The 24,025-nt window shown below is 51.6% G+C and overlaps 2 long non-coding RNA genes across 3 annotated transcripts in view; one reads left to right on the forward strand and one right to left on the reverse strand.

The window, feature by feature from the left end:
- LOC146401594 (uncharacterized) overlaps window positions 1–24,025 on the forward strand; it is a 154,276-nt gene that overhangs the window by 76,542 nt on the left and 53,709 nt on the right. The window lies entirely within an intron of this gene.
- The window catches only part of LOC110261710 (uncharacterized), a 105,588-nt gene continuing 92,394 nt past the window's right edge, over window positions 10,832–24,025 (reverse strand). The window contains exons 10-13 of one of the 2 annotated variants that reach the window (XR_014810280.1): window positions 13,092–13,237; window positions 12,723–12,851; window positions 11,566–11,818; window positions 10,832–11,377 (exon numbers count right to left, since the gene is read on the reverse strand). This is a non-coding gene — a long non-coding RNA (uncharacterized LOC110261710). Of the gene's footprint in view, window positions 11,378–11,565; window positions 11,819–12,722; window positions 12,852–13,050; window positions 13,238–24,025 lie in introns of those variants that run through there. The other variant, XR_002346175.2, reaches the window with a different exon arrangement.

Consider the following 24,025-nt stretch of genomic DNA (forward strand, 5'->3'; position numbering starts at 1 on the left):
CCGAAAGGCCTTGAGAGCGAGAGAGAGCGAGAGCGAGAGTGAGAGCGAGAGAGCGCGAGAGTGAGTTGCCACGTGGCAGGGCCCTTCTTGGTCTTTCCTGAGAGCGGGGGGGGGGAAGGAGAGCCCACCGTCCTCTGGGCCCCAGACAATGCAGCCCCAGGGACTGCTGAGCCAGAGAGAGGGAAGCCTGCGAGGGGCTGTTCGAGCAGATGTCCACACGAGGGCGCCCGAGCCCCTTCTGGCCCCAGGTGCGGCTCCGAGGAGGAGGCTGGAACAGGTGAGAGCTGCAAGGCTCCAAATGGGCAGGCCCCGCCTTGGGGCGGATGGAGTGTTGAGCGGAGCGCACCCACGGCAAGCACCCAGAGGATGTGCGGCTGTGTCCTGGGCCCCAGGGACTCTCTCCTGCAAGACACCTCCTGTCAGGCGGAGGGCAGAGGTGTGCCTTCCGGATTTGGCGGTGGATGGGCAGCCTGGTGGGGTGGCAGTGGGTTTCGAAGGCTTGAAGCATGTCCTGGGTGTTGGCGTGCCCGGGGGTCCTCTCGAGGCAGGCGCCCAGACCCGCACAGCCTCGGGATTGGACCGTGAGAAGCTGGCCCTGGTCAAGCCCCTCCCCATCAGGGGTTGCGTCGGTAAGTGAGAAGGAGGGGGGTGCCGAGGACTGCATGGGGGGGCGGGGCTTCGGTGGCAAGAGCGTGGGCAGCTGGGCTAAGCCCCGTGCATGGGTGCACTCGGGAGGCTGAGGGAAGTGTCCTTCTCGCCTCTCCGGAGGAGCCTCCCTTGTCAGGAGGGCACCAGGCTATGGAGGCCTGGCCGAGTCCAGGTCTGATGAGTTAAGGACTGTGGTGGATTGGTCTCCTCCAGCAAGCTCTCAGGGAGTTCCCACGTGGCTGCCAGGCTGAAGGGTCTCTCCCGGTCAGTGCTGTGGCGGGGGCCAGGGCTGCCTTGGGTGATAGAGCACTGGCCAGACCGCAACTCCGTGTGTCAGGGGGCCCCCAAATCAATGGGAAAAGTAAGAAGAGCGATTGCAACCAATGAGCTGAATGGATAAAGACATGCGTCCATGTCAGTCTCTCTTTCTCTCTCACACTCTCTCAGTCTCTCTCGCTCTCTCTCTCTCGCTCTCTCTCTTCATGGATGTACACACACACACACACACACACACACACACACACACACACACAATAGGAGAAATAGCTAAGGAAATGGATAGACATATCGATCCCGAATCTCTGCTGACACAATGCCTCGGGTGTGAGTGGGTTTGAAGTGCCAGGCTGGGGATGTCCAGCGTAGGAGTGGAGCCTTTGGCAGAGCAGAGTGGATCTGCATGCCGCACGTGTGTGCAGGAAGATAACTCGGCGAGTGAATCAGTTCAAAGGGAATCACGTCTCTCTCCTCGTGACTTCATCCACGCCCGGTCGTTAGGTCGGGTCCGATGTGGCTAGGCTTGGAGAGCTTGACCGAATCCGCGGAGTCCTTCGGTCTGTCTCTTTTGCCGAGCGAGGGGCAGCCGTCTCGACCCGGACGCCTTCCTCGGTGCAGGCTGAGATGCTTTCTTGGGGTTTTTGTTGTCATGGCTCTTTCTGGACTGTCGCTGCCTCGAAGGGCATCCTTTGCAGGTTCGCCCCAGAGTGATCCCATCGGACATGTCTATCCCTCCTGTTTTCCTCCCATGCTCCTCCCTTGGGTTCCAAGGACAGTGACTAGATGTCGTCCCTTCTGTTGCACAGCAGGATGTCCCTGGGACCCACTGCAAGGGCAAGGGTTTGGATCTAGGACCTCCCCAATCCCAGCACTCCCACGCCCGCCCCCTCCCATGTGGCAACCCCCATCGGTATGGCAGTCCAAGGGTTTCTTTCCTGTAGGAAGGTTCCTGGGTGCCATCGGTACGATTCGAGGGGGCCGGAGGTGCACATGGTATGTGTCTGTCTCACAGACCTATTTGGTTCCGTGGGAGCATTTCTCTGTCCGACAGTGTGGTTGCCACCGGCCCCTGTGTTTGCGCACTTGTGTGGCTGTATCCACTTCCATTGTGTCTGGGGACGTCTGCTTCCTAGTCCGATCATCTGTCCATGGACATCGAATGTGTTTCCTTGCGTTGCTCCTGGGCAGAGGGCTGCCTGAACCTAGTGGGGGCGTTTAAGTTGTGGAAGAGGACGTGTTTTTGGAGACAGGGCCGTGAGGGGTAGTGCTGGGTCTGATGGTCATTCCAGGGTTCTTTGGGGATGCCGTGGACCTTGGGGTCCGCAGCGGTTGACCAAAGGGCCGGACACACCCACCCCGTGGGAGGGCACCTTCTTTGCCACACTCCGCCCAGGGGCTGTCATTCAAAGGCCTCCTAAGCGTGGCCACGGGGACAGGGCTGAAGAGGACCCTCGGCCTCGTTGGGACTCGGACTTCTCTAGGAATCAGGGATGGTGTGCTTCGTCCGGCGCTGGATGCCGTCTGGCTCTCCGGATACGGGCCGCGTGGATTCAGGCCTCCGCCCCACGTGTCACCTGGGTTGGTGGTTTTGGGTTCTCCTTCCTGGTTTGAGTGCTTGAGCTGTTCCACTGGGAAGCCCAGCGTGACCTGGGTTTCGGGGTGCGCGCACTGTGCCTGCGAGGCGTGAGGCGTGCACGGCAGGGGCCAAAACGGACGGAGCTCTCAGGGAGAGCAGCGGTGCCAAGCGCGGGGCAGAGTCTCTCCCGAGGGCTCAGGAACCCCCCTTTGCCTTTCCTTGGGAGGCTCCTCTCTTCCTTCTAGGCACCGGCTGAGAGGGTGTGAGCTAGAGGCAGGCCGGGCCTATGCAAGCTGCGCTATGACCTGATCCCAAGAAAGGGCTCCCTGGGCTCCCTTCTGGCCCCCTTGGGAGAGGGGCTGACTTGGTCGGTGGGGTGGGTTGGGTCAGCACCGCGCCTTGGCCGACATGGATGGGGATCCCAATCGGGCGCACTCCAGGTGGGGTCAATCCATTTGGAGAGAGAAGGGAAAGAGACAACCGGCCAGAACAGACAAGGAAGAAGGAAAGCCTCCAGGCCAGACTGAACGGGACGAAGGAAGGAATCAAAGGGGAAAAAGGCAGGCAGACATACTCGTTCCATCCTCACACACACCCATCTTCCTCCATACCTGTGGGCAAGGCTCTATCCAAAAGGAAGCAGGCTGGCACGCCCTGGCGGATGTGGAGAGAAGGGTTGCCCGAGCGAGGCCTGGTGGAGGTTGGCCTCTGCACCCCGAAAGGCCTTGAGAGCGAGAGAGAGCGAGAGCGAGAGTGAGAGCGAGAGAGCGTGAGAGTGAGTTGCCACGTGGCAGGGCCCTTCTTGGTCTTTCCTGAGAGCGGGGGGGGAAGGAGAGCCCACCGTCCTCTGGGCCCCAGACAATGCAGCCCCAGGGACTGCTGAGCCAGAGAGAGGGAAGCCTGCGAGGGGCTGTTCGAGCAGATGTCCACACGAGGGCGCCCGAGCCCCTTCTGGCCCCAGGTGCGGCTCCGAGGAGGAGGCTGGAACAGGTGAGAGCTGCAAGGCTCCAAATGGGCAGGCCCCGCCTTGGGGCGGATGGAGTGTTGAGCGGAGCGCACCCACGGCAAGCACCCAGAGGATGTGCGGCTGTGTCCTGGGCCCCAGGGACTCTCTCCTGCAAGACATCTCCTGTCAGGCGGAGGGCAGAGGTGTGCCTTCCGGATTTGGCGGTGGATGGGCAGCCTGGTGGGGTGGCAGTGGGTTTCGAAGGCTTGAAGCATGTCCTGGGTGTTGGCGTGCCCGGGGGTCCTCTCGAGGCAGGCGCCCAGACCCGCACAGCCTCGGGATTGGACCGTGAGAAGCTGGCCCTGGTCAAGCCCCTCCCCATCAGGGGTTGCGTCGGTAAGTGAGAAGGAGGGGGGTGCCGAGGACTGCATGGGGGGGCGGGGCTTCGGTGGCAAGAGCGTGGGCAGCTGGGCTAAGCCCCGTGCATGGGTGCACTCGGGAGGCTGAGGGAAATGTCCTTCTCGCCTCTCCGGAGGAGCCTCCCTTGTCAGGAGGGCACCAGGCTATGGAGGCCTGGCCGAGTCCAGGTCTGATGAGTTAAGGACTGTGGTGGACTGGTCTCCTCCAGCAAGCTCTCAGGGAGTTCCCACGTGGCTGCCAGGCTGAAGGGTCTCTCCCGGTCAGTGCTGTGGCGGGGGCCAGGGCTGCCTTGGGTGATAGAGCACTGGCCAGACCGCAACTCCGTGTGTCAGGGGGCCCCCAAATCAATGGGAAAAGTAAGAAGAGCGATTGCAACCAATGAGCTGAATGGATAAAGACATGCGTCCATGTCAGTCTCTCTTTCTCTCTCACACTCTCTCAGTCTCTCTCGCTCTCTCTCTCTCGCTCTCTCTCTTCATGGATGTACACACACACACACACACACACACACACACACACAATAGGAGAAATAGCTAAGGAAATGGATAGACATATCGATCCCGAATCTCTGCTGACACAATGCCTCGGGTGTGAGTGGGTTTGAAGTGCCAGGCTGGGGATGTCCAGCGTAGGAGTGGAGCCTTTGGCAGAGCAGAGTGGATCTGCATGCCGCACGTGTGTGCAGGAAGATAACTCGGCGAGTGAATCAGTTCAAAGGGAATCACGTCTCTCTCCTCGTGACTTCATCCACGCCCGGTCGTTAGGTCGGGTCCGATGTGGCTAGGCTTGGAGAGCTTGACCGAATCCGCGGAGTCCTTCGGTCTGTCTCTTTTGCCGAGCGAGGGGCAGCCGTCTCGACCCGGACGCCTTCCTCGGTGCAGGCTGAGATGCTTTCTTGGGGTTTTTGTTGTCATGGCTCTTTCTGGACTGTCGCTGCCTCGAAGGGCATCCTTTGCAGGTTCGCCCCAGAGTGATCCCATCGGACATGTCTATCCCTCCTGTTTTTCTCCCATGCTCCTCCCTTGGGTTCCAAGGACAGTGACTAGATGTCGTCCCTTCTGTTGCACAGCAGGATGTCCCTGGGACCCACTGCAAGGGCAAGGGTTTGGATCTAGGACCTCCCCAATCCCAGCACTCCCACGCCCGCCCCCTCCCATGTGGCAACCCCCATCGGTATGGCAGTCCAAGGGTTTCTTTCCTGTAGGAAGGTTCCTGGGTGCCATCGGTACGATTCGAGGGGGCCGGAGGTGCACATGGTATGTGTCTGTCTCACAGACCTATTTGGTTCCGTGGGAGCATTTCTCTGTCCGACAGTGTGGTTGCCACCGGCCCCTGTGTTTGCGCACTTGTGTGGCTGTATCCACTTCCGTTGTGTCTGGGGACGTCTGCTTCCTAGTCCGATCATCTGTCCATGGACATCGAATGTGTTTCCTTGCGTTGCTCCTGGGCAGAGGGCTGCCTGAACCTAGTGGGGGCGTTTAAGTTGTGGGAGCGGACGTGTTTTTGGAGACAGGGCCGTGAGGGGTAGTGCTGGGTCTGATGGTCATTCCAGGGTTCTTTGGGGATGCCGTGGACCTTGGGGTCCGCAGCGGTTGACCAAAGGGCCGGACACACCCACCCCGTGGGAGGGCACCTTCTTTGCCACACTCCGCCCAGGGGCTGTCATTCAAAGGCCTCCTAAGCGTGGCCACGGGGACAGGGCTGAAGAGGACCCTCGGCCTCGTTGGGACTCGGACTTCTCTAGGAATCAGGGATGGTGTGCTTCGTCCGGCGCTGGATGCCGTCTGGCTCTCCGGATACGGGCCGCGTGGATTCAGGCCTCCGCCCCACGTGTCACCTGGGTTGGTGGTTTTGGGTTCTCCTTCCTGGTTTGAGTGCTTGAGCTGTTCCACTGGGAAGCCCAGCGTGACCTGGGTTTCGGGGTGCGCGCACTGTGCCTGCGAGGCGTGAGGCGGGCACGGCAGGGGCCAAAACGGACGGAGCTCTCAGGGAGAGCAGCGGTGCCAAGCGCGGGGCAGAGTCTCTCCCGAGGGCTCAGGAACCCCCCTTTGCCTTTCCTTGGGAGGCTCCTCTCTTCCTTCTAGGCACCGGCTGAGAGGGTGTGAGCTAGAGGCAGGCCGGGCCTATGCAAGCTGCGCTATGACCTGATCCCAAGAAAGGGCTCCCTGGGCTCCCTTCTGGCCCCCTTGGGAGAGGGGCTGACTTGGTCGGTGGGGTGGGTTGGGTCAGCACCGCGCCTTGGCAGACATGGATGGGGATCCCAATCGGGCGCACTCCAGGTGGGGTCAATCCATTTGGAGAGAGAAGGGAAAGAGACAACCGGCCAGAACAGACAAGGAAGAAGGAAAGCCTCGAGGCCAGACTGAACGGGACGAAGGAAGGAATCAAAGGGGAAAAAGGCAGGCAGACATACTCGTTCCATCCTCACACACACCCATCTTCCTCCATACCTGTGGGCAAGGCTCTATCCAAAAGGAAGCAGGCTGGCACGCCCTGGCGGATGTGGAGAGAAGGGTTGCCCGAGCGAGGCCTGGTGGAGGTTGGCCTCTGCACCCCGAAAGGCCTTGAGAGCGAGAGAGAGCGAGAGCGAGAGTGAGAGCGAGAGAGCGTGAGAGTGAGTTGCCACGTGGCAGGGCCCTTCTTGGTCTTTCCTGAGAGCGGGGGGGGAAGGAGAGCCCACCGTCCTCTGGGCCCCAGACAATGCAGCCCCAGGGACTGCTGAGCCAGAGAGAGGGAAGCCTGCGAGGGGCTGTTCGAGCAGATGTCCACACGAGGGCGCCCGAGCCCCTTCTGGCCCCAGGTGCGGCTCCGAGGAGGAGGCTGGAACAGGTGAGAGCTGCAAGGCTCCAAATGGGCAGGCCCCGCCTTGGGGCGGATGGAGTGTTGAGCGGAGCGCACCCACGGCAAGCACCCAGAGGATGTGCGGCTGTGTCCTGGGCCCCAGGGACTCTCTCCTGCAAGACACCTCCTGTCAGGCGGAGGGCAGAGGTGTGCCTTCCGGATTTGGCGGTGGATGGGCAGCCTGGTGGGGTGGCAGTGGGTTTCGAAGGCTTGAAGCATGTCCTGGGTGTTGGCGTGCCCGGGGGTCCTCTCGAGGCAGGCGCCCAGACCCGCACAGCCTCGGGATTGGACCGTGAGAAGCTGGCCCTGGTCAAGCCCCTCCCCATCAGGGGTTGCGTCGGTAAGTGAGAAGGAGGGGGGTGCCGAGGACTGCATGGGGGGGCGGGGCTTCGGTGGCAAGAGCGTGGGCAGCTGGGCTAAGCCCCGTGCATGGGTGCACTCGGGAGGCTGAGGGAAATGTCCTTCTCGCCTCTCCGGAGGAGCCTCCCTTGTCAGGAGGGCACCAGGCTATGGAGGCCTGGCCGAGTCCAGGTCTGATGAGTTAAGGACTGTGGTGGACTGGTCTCCTCCAGCAAGCTCTCAGGGAGTTCCCACGTGGCTGCCAGGCTGAAGGGTCTCTCCCGGTCAGTGCTGTGGCGGGGGCCAGGGCTGCCTTGGGTGATAGAGCACTGGCCAGACCGCAACTCCGTGTGTCAGGGGGCCCCCAAATCAATGGGAAAAGTAAGAAGAGCGATTGCAACCAATGAGCTGAATGGATAAAGACATGCGTCCATGTCAGTCTCTCTTTCTCTCTCACACTCTCTCAGTCTCTCTCGCTCTCTCTCTCTCGCTCTCTCTCTTCATGGATGTACACACACACACACACACACACACACACACACAATAGGAGAAATAGCTAAGGAAATGGATAGACATATCGATCCCGAATCTCTGCTGACACAATGCCTCGGGTGTGAGTGGGTTTGAAGTGCCAGGCTGGGGATGTCCAGCGTAGGAGTGGAGCCTTTGGCAGAGCAGAGTGGATCTGCATGCCGCACGTGTGTGCAGGAAGATAACTCGGCGAGTGAATCAGTTCAAAGGGAATCACGTCTCTCTCCTCGTGACTTCATCCACGCCCGGTCGTTAGGTCGGGTCCGATGTGGCTAGGCTTGGAGAGCTTGACCGAATCCGCGGAGTCCTTCGGTCTGTCTCTTTTGCCGAGCGAGGGGCAGCCGTCTCGACCCGGACGCCTTCCTCGGTGCAGGCTGAGATGCTTTCTTGGGGTTTTTGTTGTCATGGCTCTTTCTGGACTGTCGCTGCCTCGAAGGGCATCCTTTGCAGGTTCGCCCCAGAGTGATCCCATCGGACATGTCTATCCCTCCTGTTTTTCTCCCATGCTCCTCCCTTGGGTTCCAAGGACAGTGACTAGATGTCGTCCCTTCTGTTGCACAGCAGGATGTCCCTGGGACCCACTGCAAGGGCAAGGGTTTGGATCTAGGACCTCCCCAATCCCAGCACTCCCACGCCCGCCCCCTCCCATGTGGCAACCCCCATCGGTATGGCAGTCCAAGGGTTTCTTTCCTGTAGGAAGGTTCCTGGGTGCCATCGGTACGATTCGAGGGGGCCGGAGGTGCACATGGTATGTGTCTGTCTCACAGACCTATTTGGTTCCGTGGGAGCATTTCTCTGTCCGACAGTGTGGTTGCCACCGGCCCCTGTGTCTGCGCACTTGGGTGGCTGAATCCACTTCCGTTGTGTCTGGGGACGTCTGCTTCCTAGTCCGATCATCTGTCCATGGACATCGAATGTGTTTCCTTGCGTTGCTCCTGGGCAGAGGGCTGCCTGAACCTAGTGGGGGCGTTTAAGTTGTGGAAGAGGACGTGTTTTTGGAGACAGGGCCGTGAGGGGTAGTGCTGGGTCTGATGGTCATTCCAGGGTTCTTTGGGGATGCCGTGGACCTTGGGGTCCGCAGCGGTTGACCAAAGGGCCGGACACACCCACCCCGTGGGAGGGCACCTTCTTTGCCACACTCCGCCCAGGGGCTGTCATTCAAAGGCCTCCTAAGCGTGGCCACGGGGACAGGGCTGAAGAGGACCCTCGGCCTCGTTGGGACTCGGACTTCTCTAGGAATCAGGGATGGTGTGCTTCGTCCGGCGCTGGATGCCGTCTGGCTCTCCGGATACGGGCCGCGTGGATTCAGGCCTCCGCCCCACGTGTCACCTGGGTTGGTGGTTTTGGGTTCTCCTTCCTGGTTTGAGTGCTTGAGCTGTTCCACTGGGAAGCCCAGCGTGACCTGGGTTTCGGGGTGCGCGCACTGTGCCTGCGAGGCGTGAGGCGTGCACGGCAGGGGCCAAAACGGACGGAGCTCTCAGGGAGAGCAGCGGTGCCAAGCGCGGGGCAGAGTCTCTCCCGAGGGCTCAGGAACCCCCCTTTGCCTTTCCTTGGGAGGCTCCTCTCTTCCTTCTAGGCACCGGCTGAGAGGGTGTGAGCTAGAGGCAGGCCGGGCCTATGCAAGCTGCGCTATGACCTGATCCCAAGAAAGGGCTCCCTGGGCTCCCTTCTGGCCCCCTTGGGAGAGGGGCTGACTTGGTCGGTGGGGTGGGTTGGGTCAGCACCGCGCCTTGGCAGACATGGATGGGGATCCCAATCGGGCGCACTCCAGGTGGGGTCAATCCATTTGGAGAGAGAAGGGAAAGAGACAACCGGCCAGAACAGACAAGGAAGAAGGAAAGCCTCGAGGCCAGACTGAACGGGACGAAGGAAGGAATCAAAGGGGAAAAAGGCAGGCAGACATACTCGTTCCATCCTCACACACACCCATCTTCCTCCATACCTGTGGGCAAGGCTCTATCCAAAAGGAAGCAGGCTGGCACGCCCTGGCGGATGTGGAGAGAAGGGTTGCCCGAGCGAGGCCTGGTGGAGGTTGGCCTCTGCACCCCGAAAGGCCTTGAGAGCGAGAGAGAGCGAGAGCGAGAGTGAGAGCGAGAGAGCGTGAGAGTGAGTTGCCACGTGGCAGGGCCCTTCTTGGTCTTTCCTGAGAGCGGGGGGGGAAGGAGAGCCCACCGTCCTCTGGGCCCCAGACAATGCAGCCCCAGGGACTGCTGAGCCAGAGAGAGGGAAGCCTGCGAGGGGCTGTTCGAGCAGATGTCCACACGAGGGCGCCCGAGCCCCTTCTGGCCCCAGGTGCGGCTCCGAGGAGGAGGCTGGAACAGGTGAGAGCTGCAAGGCTCCAAATGGGCAGGCCCCGCCTTGGGGCGGATGGAGTGTTGAGCGGAGCGCACCCACGGCAAGCACCCAGAGGATGTGCGGCTGTGTCCTGGGCCCCAGGGACTCTCTCCTGCAAGACATCTCCTGTCAGGCGGAGGGCAGAGGTGTGCCTTCCGGATTTGGCGGTGGATGGGCAGCCTGGTGGGGTGGCAGTGGGTTTCGAAGGCTTGAAGCATGTCCTGGGTGTTGGCGTGCCCGGGGGTCCTCTCGAGGCAGGCGCCCAGACCCGCACAGCCTCGGGATTGGACCGTGAGAAGCTGGCCCTGGTCAAGCCCCTCCCCATCAGGGGTTGCGTCGGTAAGTGAGAAGGAGGGGGGTGCCGAGGACTGCATGGGGGGGCGGGGCTTCGGTGGCAAGAGCGTGGGCAGCTGGGCTAAGCCCCGTGCATGGGTGCACTCGGGAGGCTGAGGGAAATGTCCTTCTCGCCTCTCCGGAGGAGCCTCCCTTGTCAGGAGGGCACCAGGCTATGGAGGCCTGGCCGAGTCCAGGTCTGATGAGTTAAGGACTGTGGTGGACTGGTCTCCTCCAGCAAGCTCTCAGGGAGTTCCCACGTGGCTGCCAGGCTGAAGGGTCTCTCCCGGTCAGTGCTGTGGCGGGGGCCAGGGCTGCCTTGGGTGATAGAGCACTGGCCAGACCGCAACTCCGTGTGTCAGGGGGCCCCCAAATCAATGGGAAAAGTAAGAAGAGCGATTGCAACCAATGAGCTGAATGGATAAAGACATGCGTCCATGTCAGTCTCTCTTTCTCTCTCACACTCTCTCAGTCTCTCTCGCTCTCTCTCTCTCGCTCTCTCTCTTCATGGATGTACACACACACACACACACACACACACACACACACACACACACACACACAATAGGAGAAATAGCTAAGGAAATGGATAGACATATCGATCCCGAATCTCTGCTGACACAATGCCTCGGGTGTGAGTGGGTTTGAAGTGCCAGGCTGGGGATGTCCAGCGTAGGAGTGGAGCCTTTGGCAGAGCAGAGTGGATCTGCATGCCGCACGTGTGTGCAGGAAGATAACTCGGCGAGTGAATCAGTTCAAAGGGAATCACGTCTTTCTCCTCGTGACTTCATCCACGCCCGGTCGTTAGGTTGGGTCCGATGTGGCTAGGCTTGGAGAGCTTGACCGAATCCGCGGAGTCCTTCGGTCTGTCTCTTTTGCCGAGCGAGGGGCAGCCGTCTCGACCCGGACGCCTTCCTCGGTGCAGGCTGAGATGCTTTCTTGGGGTTTTTGTTGTCATGGCTCTTTCTGGACTGTCGCTGCCTCGAAGGGCATCCTTTGCAGGTTCGCCCCAGAGTGATCCCATCGGACATGTCTATCCCTCCTGTTTTCCTCCCATGCTCCTCCCTTGGGTTCCAAGGACAGTGACTAGATGTCGTCCCTTCTGTTGCACAGCAGGATGTCCCTGGGACCCACTGCAAGGGCAAGGGTTTGGATCTAGGACCTCCCCAATCCCAGCACTCCCACGCCCGCCCCCTCCCATGTGGCAACCCCCATCGGTATGGCAGTCCAAGGGTTTCTTTCCTGTAGGAAGGTTCCTGGGTGCCATCGGTACGATTCGAGGGGGCCGGAGGTGCACATGGTATGTGTCTGTCTCACAGACCTATTTGGTTCCGTGGGAGCATTTCTCTGTCCGACAGTGTGGTTGCCACCGGCCCCTGTGTCTGCGCACTTGGGTGGCTGAATCCACTTCCGTTGTGTCTGGGGACGTCTGCTTCCTAGTCCGATCATCTGTCCATGGACATCGAATGTGTTTCCTTGCGTTGCTCCTGGGCAGAGGGCTGCCTGAACCTAGTGGGGGCGTTTAAGTTGTGGGAGCGGACGTGTTTTTGGAGACAGGGCCGTGAGGGGTAGTGCTGGGTCTGATGGTCATTCCAGGGTTCTTTGGGGATGCCGTGGACCTTGGGGTCCGCAGCGGTTGACCAAAGGGCCGGACACACCCACCCCGTGGGAGGGCACCTTCTTTGCCACACTCCGCCCAGGGGCTGTCATTCAAAGGCCTCCTAAGCGTGGCCACGGGGACAGGGCTGAAGAGGACCCTCGGCCTCGTTGGGACTCGGACTTCTCTAGGAATCAGGGATGGTGTGCTTCGTCCGGCGCTGGATGCCGTCTGGCTCTCCGGATACGGGCCGCGTGGATTCAGGCCTCCTCCCCACGTGTCACCTGGGTTGGTGGTTTTGGGTTCTCCTTCCTGGTTTGAGTGCTTGAGCTGTTCCACTGGGAAGCCCAGCGTGACCTGGGTTTCGGGGTGCGCGCACTGTGCCTGCGAGGCGTGAGGCGTGCACGGCAGGGGCCAAAACGGACGGAGCTCTCAGGGAGAGCAGCGGTGCCATGCGCGGGGCAGAGTCTCTCCCGAGGGCTCAGGAACCCCCCTTTGCCTTTCCTTGGGAGGCTCCTCTCTTCCTTCTAGGCACCGGCTGAGAGGGTGTGAGCTAGAGGCAGGCCGGGCCTATGCAAGCTGCGCTATGACCTGATCCCAAGAAAGGGCTCCCTGGGCTCCCTTCTGGCCCCCTTGGGAGAGGGGCTGACTTGGTCGGTGGGGTGGGTTGGGTCAGCACCGCGCCTTGGCAGACATGGATGGGGATCCCAATCGGGCGCACTCCAGGTGGGGTCAATCCATTTGGAGAGAGAAGGGAAAGAGACAACCGGCCAGAACAGACAAGGAAGAAGGAAAGCCTCGAGGCCAGACTGAACGGGACGAAGGAAGGAATCAAAGGGGAAAAAGGCAGGCAGACATACTCGTTCCATCCTCACACACACCCATCTTCCTCCATACCTGTGGGCAAGGCTCTATCCAAAAGGAAGCAGGCTGGCACGCCCTGGTGGATGTGGAGAGAAGGGTTTCCAGAGCGAGGTCTGGTGGAGGTTGGCCTCTGCACCCCGAAAGTCCTTGAGAGCGAGAGACAGAGAGAGTGAGAGAGAGCGAGAGAGAGAGAGCGCGAGAGCGCGAGAGCGAGCACCTACGTGGCCGGGCCCTTCTTGGTCTTTCCCGAGAGAGAGTGGGGGAAGGAGAGCCCACCGTCCTCTGGGCCCCAGACAATGCAGCCTCAGGGACCTTTGAGCCAGATAGAGGAGGAACGCCGGAGAATTTCTGTTCAAGCAGATGTCTAGAAGATGTTGCCATCGTACCTCCTGCTCCCTCGTGTACCTGCCAAGGCTGCAGGTGCATGCTCAGCGGTGCAGTTGAGTGTTTGTTGATAGGAATCCACAGCAAGCACCCAGTGGTCATTGGCTTGTTTCTTGGGCACCTGGGACTCTCTGGTCCAATAGGCCTCCTGTCAGGTAGAGGATGCACACGTCCCTTTAGCATCTGGAATGGGCTTGTCAGCCTGGTTTTTGGGAATGTGCTTAGAATGCTTGAAATATTCATTGGGTGTCAGAACGCTTTGTGTTCCTCCAGACGCAGGAGCAGAGACCCCCCAACATCTGTGGTATAACGGGAGCCGGTGATTTTCAAACCCCTGACTGTCAATGGTTGAGGTAGGTGGAGAAGGAGGCTGTTGTTGCTGCTTAATTAATGGTGGACTTTGGAGGCATTATGGTGGATAGCTGGGCGAATCCCTCTGCTTTATGTAAGACTATCTCTGAGCCTAACCCAAGAGCTAAGCCCAAACCTAACTCTAACACTAACCCTAACCCAAGACATAAGACTAAACCTGACCCTAAACCTAGACCTGAGCCTAAACCTAACCCTAACGAAAAAAGTAACCCTAACCTAAACCTAGCCCTAAGCCTAACAAAAACTTAAACCTAAGTCTACTCCTAAATGTAGCCCTTAGCCTAACACTATACCTAACCATTCCCTAAGCCTAAGCCTAACGCTAAAGCTAACCATAACACTAACCCTACAACTAAAACAAAACCTAATCCTAAACCTAACCCTAACAATAACCCTAATGCTGACACTAACCCTAACCCTAAACCTAGGGATAACCATAACCGTAGGGCTAAAGCTAAACCTAAACCTAATCATAACCCTAAACCTAAACCTAATCCTAGCCCCAACCCTAAGCCTACACGAGTCCTAAGACTAACCCTGACCGTAAATATAGACCTAACCCTAACCCTAAACCTAACCCTAAGCTTAAACCTAAAACTAATTCTAAACCTAACCCTAGCCATAAGACTAACCCTAAACCTAAACCTGACCCTAACACTAAATCTAACCCTAAAACTACCCCTATCATAAAACTCTCTAATCCTAAACCTAAGCCTAATCCTAAACCTAAACCCTAAACCTAAAACTAAACCAAAACATAACCCTAAACCTAACCCTAAAAATAACTGTAACCCTAATCTAAGTCTAACCCTAACCCTAAACATACCTACCCCAACCCAAAACTTAACACTAGACCTAACACTAAGCATAAACCTAACACTAGCCCTAAGCATATCCCTAGATCTAACCCTAAACCTAACCCTATTTCTAGGCCTAAACCTAAACTTAAACCTAACACTAAGCCTAGCACTAAACCTATCCCTAACCTTAAACCTAACCTAGACCTAAGACTAACCATGACTCTCTAACCTAGACCTAAGACTAACCCTGACTCTCTAACCATAGATGTAAGCCTAAAGCTAATCCTAAAAGTAAATCCTAAAACTAGACCTAAGACTAACCCTGACTCTCTAACCATAGATGTAAGCCTAAAGCTAATCCTAAAACTAAACCTAAAGCTAATCCTAAAACTAAACCTAAACCTAACTCTAACACTAGCCATAAAACTAAACCTAAACTTAAAAATTAACCTGAACATAAACATACCTTAACCCATAAATACCATTAAACCTAAACCTAAATATCTAACCCTAACCCTAATCCTATCCCTTAACCCTAGCCATAAGACTAATCCTAACAATAACTCTGACCCTGACTTTAATCCTAAACTTAAAAATACCCCAACCCTAAACCTAACCCTAACTTTCTAACCAGAAACCTAAACCGAATCCTAAGCCTAACTCTAAACTTAACCCTAAACCTAGCCCTAACACTATAACCCTATCCCTAACAATAACCCTCAATTTAACACTCTATCCCTAACCCTATCCTTAACCCTAATCCTAACACTAACCATAACACTGTAAACTGAACCCGAAACCTAAGCCTAAACATAACTGTCTAACCGTAAGAGTAACCGTAACATTAAATCTAAAACTAACTCCCTAACACCAACCACTAACCCCTAAACCAAACACTAACACTAACTCTAAACGTAACCCTAAACAATCCCAAAACCTAACACTAAATAGAAACCTAACCAGAACCATAGACATAAACCTAACACTAACTTGAAACATAACATGAAACTTAACACTAAACCTAACCCTAAAAAATCCTACATGAAAGCGTAATCCTAACCATAGCCCTAAGCCTAAGCCTAACACTAAGCCTAACCCTAGCCCTAAGCCTAACCTAAAACTAACCATAACACTAAACTTAAATTGGGCGAAGCCCTAACCCTAACAGTAACCCTAGACCTAGCCCTAACCCTAACACTAACCCTAAGCCTAAGCCTAATCTGAACCCTAAAACAACACTAAGCTAACAATAGCCCAATGCCTAACCCTATCCCTAAGCCTAAACCTAGCCCTAACCCTAAGCCTCACCCTAGCCCAAAGCTGAAATTTAACACCAGCCCTAAGCCTAACCATAGCCATAAGACTAATGCTGACACTAAAACTAGCCCTAATCTTAAACCTAGACCCAAATTGAACCATCACCCTAGCACTAAGACTAACGCTACAAATAAGCATAAGCCTCACCCTAGCCCTAAGACGAACCCTGAGCCTAACCCTAGACCTAAGGCTAAAACTAACCCTAACACTACCCTAATTCTAGGTATAAGAAAAAACCTGACCCTAAGGCTAGACCTAAGCCTAAACCTAACCCTAAACATAACACTGAACATAAATCTAACACTAAAACTAATAAAACCCTACACTTAAGTCTAAGCGTAACCCTAACACTAACCCTAACCCTAAACCTAGCACTAACCTTAACCATAACCCTAGGTCTAAACCTAAACTGAAACCTAACACTAACCCTAAACCTAAACCTAATGCTAGCCCTAACCCTAAGCCTACATGAGTGCTAAGACTAACCCTGACCCTAAACCTAGACCTAAGTCTAAGCCTAACCCTAAACCTAACCCTAAGCCTAAATCTACACCTAACCCTAACTCTGAACCAAAAACTAGCCGTAAGACTAACCCTAAACCTAACCCTAAACCTGACACTAACCCTAAACCTAACCCTAACACTAGCCATTAGACTAACCCTAAACCTAACCCTAAGCCCTAACCCTAAACCTGACCCTAACCCTAAAACAAACCCTAAAACTACCCCATCCCTAAAAGTTACCCTTTAATCCTAAACCGAAACCTAATCCTAAACCTAACACTAACCATAACACTAATTTAAGACTAAACCTAACCATAACCCTACCCTACCCTAACCCAAAATCAAACACTAAAACTAACCCTAACACTAGCCATATCCCTAGCACTAAATCTAACCCAAACCTACCCTAAACCTAACTAAACTAAACCTAACCATAAACCTTGCCCTAAGTTTAACCCTAACCCTAAAATTAAGACTAAAACTAACCATAACCCTAATGATAACACTAAACCTAAACTAAACCAAACCCTAAATATAGGCCTAAACCTAAACCTAACAATAAAGCAAAACCTAGCCCTAACCCTAAACCTACCCTAGCCCTAAGAATAACCCTGACCCTATCCCTAGAACTAAGCCTAAGGCTAAGCTTAAAACTAACCCTATGCCTAAGACTAACCCTAAACCTAATTCTAATTCTAGTATTAGCCGTAAGACTAAACCTGAAACTAAACATACACTTGACCCTAACCATAACACTAACCCTAACCCTAAACCTAAACCTAAAATAACCATCTAACCCTAACCCTAAGCTAACCCTAACCCTACCCTAAACCTAATCCTAAAACTCAACCTAACCCTAACCCTAAGCTAACCCTAACCCTACCCTAAACCTAATCCTAAAACTCAACCTAAACCTAATGCTAACCCTAACACTAAACCTAACCCTAAACCTAAATCTAAGCCTAACCCTAACCCTAGCCATAAGAATAATCCTGAAACTAACCCTAAACCTAAAACTAAAACTACCCCTAAGCCTAAACCTAACCCTCTAACCCTAACCCTCTAAACAGAAACCTAAACTTAACCTTAACCCTAACCCTAAAGCCTAAGCCTAACCCTAAACTTAAGCCTAAAACTAACCCTAAAAGTAACGCTCTAACCTGAACACTATAACCCTAAACCTAACCATAAAGCTAAACCTAATCCTAAACCTAAACATAACCCTAAACCTCTAACCCTAACACTATAACCCTATCCCTAACCCTAACACTCAAATTAACAGTCTATCCCTAACCCTATCCTTAACCCTAATCCTAACACTAACCCAAGCCCTGTAACCTGAACCCTAACCATAAGCCTAAACATAACTGTCTAACCATAACAGTAACAGTAACCGTAACACTAAACCTAAAACTAAACCCCTAAGCCAAACCACTAACCCCTAAACAAAACACTAACACTACCACTAACCACAAGCCTAACCCTAACCCTATCCCGAAACCTAACCCCAACCCGAACCTAACAGGAAACTTAACACGAAACATAACCCTAAAACTAACCCTAAATTTTACCCTAAGCCTAACAAAATACTACCCCAAGCCTAAGTCTAACCATAGACCGAAGCCTAAGCCAAACCATATGCCTAAACTAATCCTAACCATAACACTAAAACTAAACCTAGACTTAGCACTAAACCAAGCCCTAATGCTAACATTAACCCTAAACATAACCCTACCCTAAAACTAACCCAACACTAATCTTAGCCCTAGCCCTAAGCATAACCCTAACCTGAACCCTAAAACAACACTAAGCCTAACAGTAGCCCTATGCCTAACCCTATCCCTAAGCCTAAACCTAGCCCTAACCCCAGCCCAAAGCTGAAATTTAACACCAGCCCTAAGCCTAAACATAGTCATAAGACTATGCTGACACTAAAACAGGCCTAAGCTTAACTCTAGATCTAAATCGAACCCTAACACTAGCACTAAGACTAACCCTGAACCTAACAAGAGACCAAAGCATAAATATAATCCTAACCCTAAACCTAAGCCCTAGGCCTATCCCTAGCCATAAGCCTAATCCTAAGCATAACATTAAGCCTAACCATACAAATAAACCTAAGCCTCAACCTAGCCCTAGGACAAACCCTGGGCTTAACCCTAGACCTAAGCCTAAACCTAACATTAACACTAACCCTAACCGTAGACATAAGACTAAACCTGACCCTAAACCTAGACCTAAGCCTACACATAATCCTAAACCAACACTAAGCATAAACCTAAACAAAGGCCTAAGCTTAACTAAACCCTACACCTAAGTCTAAGACTAACACTCGCCCTAAGCCTAACCCTAAACCTAACCATACACTAGCCCTAAAACTAAACCTAAACCTAACCCTTAGCCTAAATCTAACCCTAACCATAATACTAACACTAACCCTAACCCTAACCGTAACCTAACTCTAGGCCTAACCCTAAACCTAAACCTAACCCTAACCCTAAGCCTACATGAGCTCTAAGACTAACCCTGACCCTAACCCTAAACATAAGCCTAAGCCCAAACCTAACCCTAAGCCTAAACCTGACACTAACCCTAAATATAACCCTAATGCTAGCCATAAGACTAACCCTAAACCTAATCCTAAGCCCAACCCTAACCCTAACCCTAAAACTACCCCTGTCCCTAAAACCTACACTCTAATATTAAACTGAAACCTAATCCTAAACATAAACTTAAACCTAACCGGTAAAACTAAACCTAAACCTAACCCAAACCCCAAAACTAAACCTATCACTAATATAAGTCTAATCCTAACCATAACCCTATGCTATACTAACCCAAAAATTAACAATAAAACTAACCCTAACCCTAACCCTAAACTTATCCCTAGCCCTAAATCTAACCCTAGCCTACACTAAAACTAACCAAAACCCTACCCCTAACCATAAACCTAACTCTAACCCTAACCGTAACCCCTAACTCTAACCCTAACCTAAACTTGACACTAAACCTAAAACTAACCCCAGCCCTAAACCTATCCCTAGCAATAATTTTAAAGCTAACCATACCCTAAATCTAACCCTAACCCTAACCATAATCGTAAACATAACCATAACACTAAACATAGCCCTAACCCTAAACCTTGCCCTAACTCTAACCCTAACGCTAAAATTAAGCCTAACCTTAAGCCTAACCCTAAGCTTAAAACCTAACCCTAACACTAAAACCTAACCCTAACCTTAAAACTAAACCTAACCCTAAACCTAACCCTCAAACCTTAGCACTATAACCCTAAACCTAACCGTAAACCTAGCCCTAACCCTAAGCCCTAAGAGTAACCCAAACCCTAACCCTCGACCTAAGCATAAGCCTAACACTAAAATTAGCCCTAAGCCTAAAACTATCCCTAACTCTAACACTAACCATAGCAATAGACTAAACCTAAACTTGAACCTAAACCTAAAACTACACCTATCCCTAAAACTTACCATCTAATCCAAAACCTAAACCTAATACTTACCCTAAACCAAAAGCAAACCCCTAAAACTAACCCTAACACTAACCCTAACACTAATCTAAGTCTAACCCTAACCCTAACACTACCATACACTATCCCCAAACCTAACCCTAACCCTAACCCTAAAACTAGCCCTAAACATATCACTAGATCTAACACTAACCCTAACACTACTCTAAACCTAACCCTAAACCTAATCCTAACCTAACCCTAAACATATCCCTAACCCTAACCGTAATCCCTAACCTTAACCTAAACATAACCCTAACACTAAAGCTAAATCTAACCCTAGCCCTAATCCTAGCCCTAAACCTATCCCTAGCCCTAACTCTAACCCTAACTCTAGACCTAAGCCTAAGCCTAACCATAAAACTGACCCTAAACCTAACCCTAAACCAAATCCTAACCCTAACCCTAACACTAAACCTAACCCTAACTCTAAGCCTAGACCTAACCCTAAACCTAAGCCTAACCCTAACCCTAAATCTAACCCTAGCCATAAAACTAATCCTAACCATAACTCTGATCCTGACCCTAACACTGAAACTAAAACTACCCCTAACCCTAAACCTAAACCACTAACCCTGCCCCTCTAACCAGAAACCTAAAACTAATCCTAACGCTAACCCTAACGCCTAAGCCTAACCCTAACATTAAACCTAACCCTAAACATAACCCTCTAACATTAACACTATAACACTAAATATAACCCTAACCCTAAACCTAACCATCTAACTCTAACACTATAACCCTGTCCCTAACCTAACCCTCATCTTAACACTCTAACCCTAACCCTACCCTTAACCCTCATCCTAACACTAACCCTAACCCTGTAACCCAAAACCTAAACCTAAGCCTAAACATAACTGTCCAGCCGTAAGAGCAACCCTAACACTAATCCTAAAACTAACCCCCTAACCCTAACCACTAAACCCCAAACCAAACCCTAAACCTAACACTAACCAAAAACCTAACCATATACTAAACCTAAACCTAAACGTAACCCTAGCCCTAGCCCTAATGCTGACCAAACCCTAAGCCTAAGCCTAAGCCTAACACTAAACCTAACCCTAACCCAAAACTAAGCCTAACAATAGCCCTCGGCCTAACCCTATCCCTAAGCATAAACCTAGCTCTAACACTAAGCCGAACCATAGACCTAAGCCTAAACCTAACACTAGCCCTAAGGCTCACCATAGCCATAAGACTAATGCTGACACTAAAACTAGCCCTAAGCTTAACCCTAGACCTAAATCGAACCCTCTCCCTAGGCCTAAGACTAACCCTGACCCAAACAATAGACCAAAGCCTAAACATAATCCTAAGCCTAAACCAAAGCCCTAAGCCTATCCCTATCCCTAGCCTAACCCTAAGTCTAACATTAAGCCTAAACCTACAAATAAGCCTAAGCATCACCCTAGGCCTAAGACAAACCCGGAGCTTAAACCTAGACCTAATCCTAAACCTAACCCTAACACTAACCCTAACCCTAGCCATAAGACTAAACCTGACCCTAAACCTAGACCTAGCCTACAGCTAACCCTAAACATAACACTAATCCTAAACCTAACCCAAGCCCTAAGCCTAAAAAAACCCTACACCTAAGACTATGCCTAAGCCTAAGCCTAATAATAACCATAATGCTAACCCTAAAACTAAACCCAAACCTTAGCCTAAGCCTACCCAAACCGTAACCCTAGAGCTAACACTAACCCTAACACTAATGCTAACACTAAACCTACCCCTACCCTAGCACTAAACCTAAGCCTACATGAGCCCTAAGACTATCCCTTCCCTAACGCTAGAAATAAGCCTAAGCCTAACACTAAAACTAACTGTAAGCCTAAGCCTATCCCTAACTCTACCATAACCAAAGCCATAAGACAAATCCTAAACCTAACCCTAAAACTAACTAACCTTAAACCAAACCCTAAACCTAACCAAATAACCCTAAAACTATAACCCTATCCCTAACTCTAACCTTCATCTTAACACTCTATCCCTAACCCTCTCCTTAACTCTAATCCTAACAATAACCCTAACCCTGTAGCCAGAACACTAACCCTAAGCCTAAACATAACCATCTAACTGTAACAGTAACTCTAACACTAACCCTAAAACTAACCCCATAACCCTAAAAGCTAACCCATAAACCCAACACTAACACTAATCCTAATCCTAACCCTAACCCTATCCCGAAATTAACCCTAAATCAAAAAATAACCCGAACCCTAAACCTAACCCTAACTGGAAACCTAATATGAAACTTAACCTAAAAATAAACCTAACACTAAGCCTAAAAAAATCTACACCTAGCCTAAGCCTAATGAGAGCCCTAAACTTAAACCTAACACTAAGCCCAATCACTACCCCTAAACCTAAACCTAAGCCTAACCTAAAATTAACACTAAAACTAAACCTAAACCTATCCCTAACACTAACCCTAACCCTACCCTAACCCTAATCTTAGCCTAACCTTAACCCTAAATCCAACCCTAACCCTAAGCATAACCCTAGACCAAAGCCAAAACCTAAAACTAGCCCTAAGCCTAACCATAGCCATAAGACTAATACTGACACTAAAACTAGCCCTAACCCTAGCCCTAAGCCTAAACCTAACACTAAGCCTAAACCTGGCCCTAAGCCCAAGCCTAACCCTAACCATAACACAAGGCCTAAAACTAAACTTAAACCTAACCTGAAGCCTAACCCTAACCATAACCCTAATGCTAACACTAAACCTAACACTAACCTAACTGTAAAACTAGACCTAACTCTATCCCTAACCCTAGGACTAAACCTAACCCTAACCATAACATTAACCTTAACCCTAACCCTAGCCCTAAGACTAACCCTGAACCAATACCGAGACTTAAGCCTAAGCCTAACCTTAAAACTAACCCTAATCCTAACCTTAACCCTAAATCTAACCCTAATCTTAAAACTAAACCAAACCCTAACTCTAACCCTAGACCTAAACCTAAACCTAAGCATAACCCTAACCCTAGCCATAAGACTAATCCTAAACCTAACCATAACCTGAACCCTACCCTAACCCTAAACCTAACCCTTTAACCCTAACCCTCTAACCCAAAACATAAACCTAATACTAAACCTAACCCTAACGCTAAAACCTAAGCCTAACCCTAATCTTAACACTAAACCTAAACATAAACTGAACCCTCTAACCTTAACAATATAACCCTAAACCTAACTGTAACCCTAAACCTAACCCTAAACTTAATGGTAACCCTAACCCTCTAACTCTAACATTGTAACCCTATCCCTAACCATAACACTCAAATTAACACTCTATCCCTAAACCTATCCTAAACCCTAATACTAACACTAATCCTAATCCTGTAACACGAACTATAAATCTAAGCCTACATATAAATCTCTAAACTTTACTGTAACACTAACACTAACCCTAAAACTAACCCCCTAACCCTAACCACTAAACCCTAAACCAAACACTAACACTAACAATAAACCTAAGCCTACTCCTAACCCTATCCCGAAACCTAAACCTGAATCGAAACCTAACCTGAACCGAAACCTAACCTGAACCTTAAACCTAATCCTATCCAGAAAACTAACACGAAACTTAAACCTAAAATTAGCACTAAACCTAACCCTAAGCCTATCAAAATCCTACCCCTAAGCCTAAGCATAACCCTAGCCCTAAGCCTAAGCCTAACACTAAGCCTAACCCTAGCCCTAAGCCTAAACTAATCCTAAACCTAACACAAACCTAAACCTATACTAAGCCATAACACTAGCCCTAAACCTAACACAAAATCTAAACCTAACGCTACCCTAAAGCTATGCCAAACCCTAACCCTAACCCTCACCCTAACTCAACACTAAGCCTAAACATAGCCCTCTGCCTAAACCTAGCCCTAACTCAAAGCCTAACCCTAGACTTAAGCTTAAGCCTAAACCTAACACATAGCCCTCTGCCTAACTCTATCCCTAAGCCTAAACATAACCCAAAGCCTAAGCCTAACCATAACCCTAACCCTAGCCATAAGACTAACCCTAAACCTAACCCTAACCCTAAACCTCTAACCATAACCCTCTAACCAGAACATAAACCTAATCCTAACCCTAACCCTAAACCTGACCCCTAAGCCTAAACCTAATGTTAACCCTAACTCTAAGCCTAACCCTAACCCTACACTAACACTAACTGTAACCGTAATGATAGCCCTAAACCTAACCCTAACCCTAAGCTTAAAATTAACCCTAACAATAACCCTAACACTAGCTATAAGACTAAACCTAAACCTAAGCCTAACCTTGAGCCTAACCCAAACCCTAACCCTAAAACTATCCCTACCCCTAACCATAACCCACTAACACTAACCATCTAACATGAACCCTAACCCTAACTCCTAAACCTAACCCTAACGCTAAACCTAAC

The sequence above is a fragment of the Sus scrofa genome, chromosome 7 (assembly GCF_054392235.1).
Source record: "Sus scrofa isolate SSC_HxYL_T2T_F1_AM1 chromosome 7, Sscrofa_HxYL_maternal_Yorkshire_Landrace_v2.0, whole genome shotgun sequence".
In the NCBI taxonomy this organism is placed as follows: Eukaryota; Metazoa; Chordata; class Mammalia; order Artiodactyla; family Suidae; genus Sus; species Sus scrofa.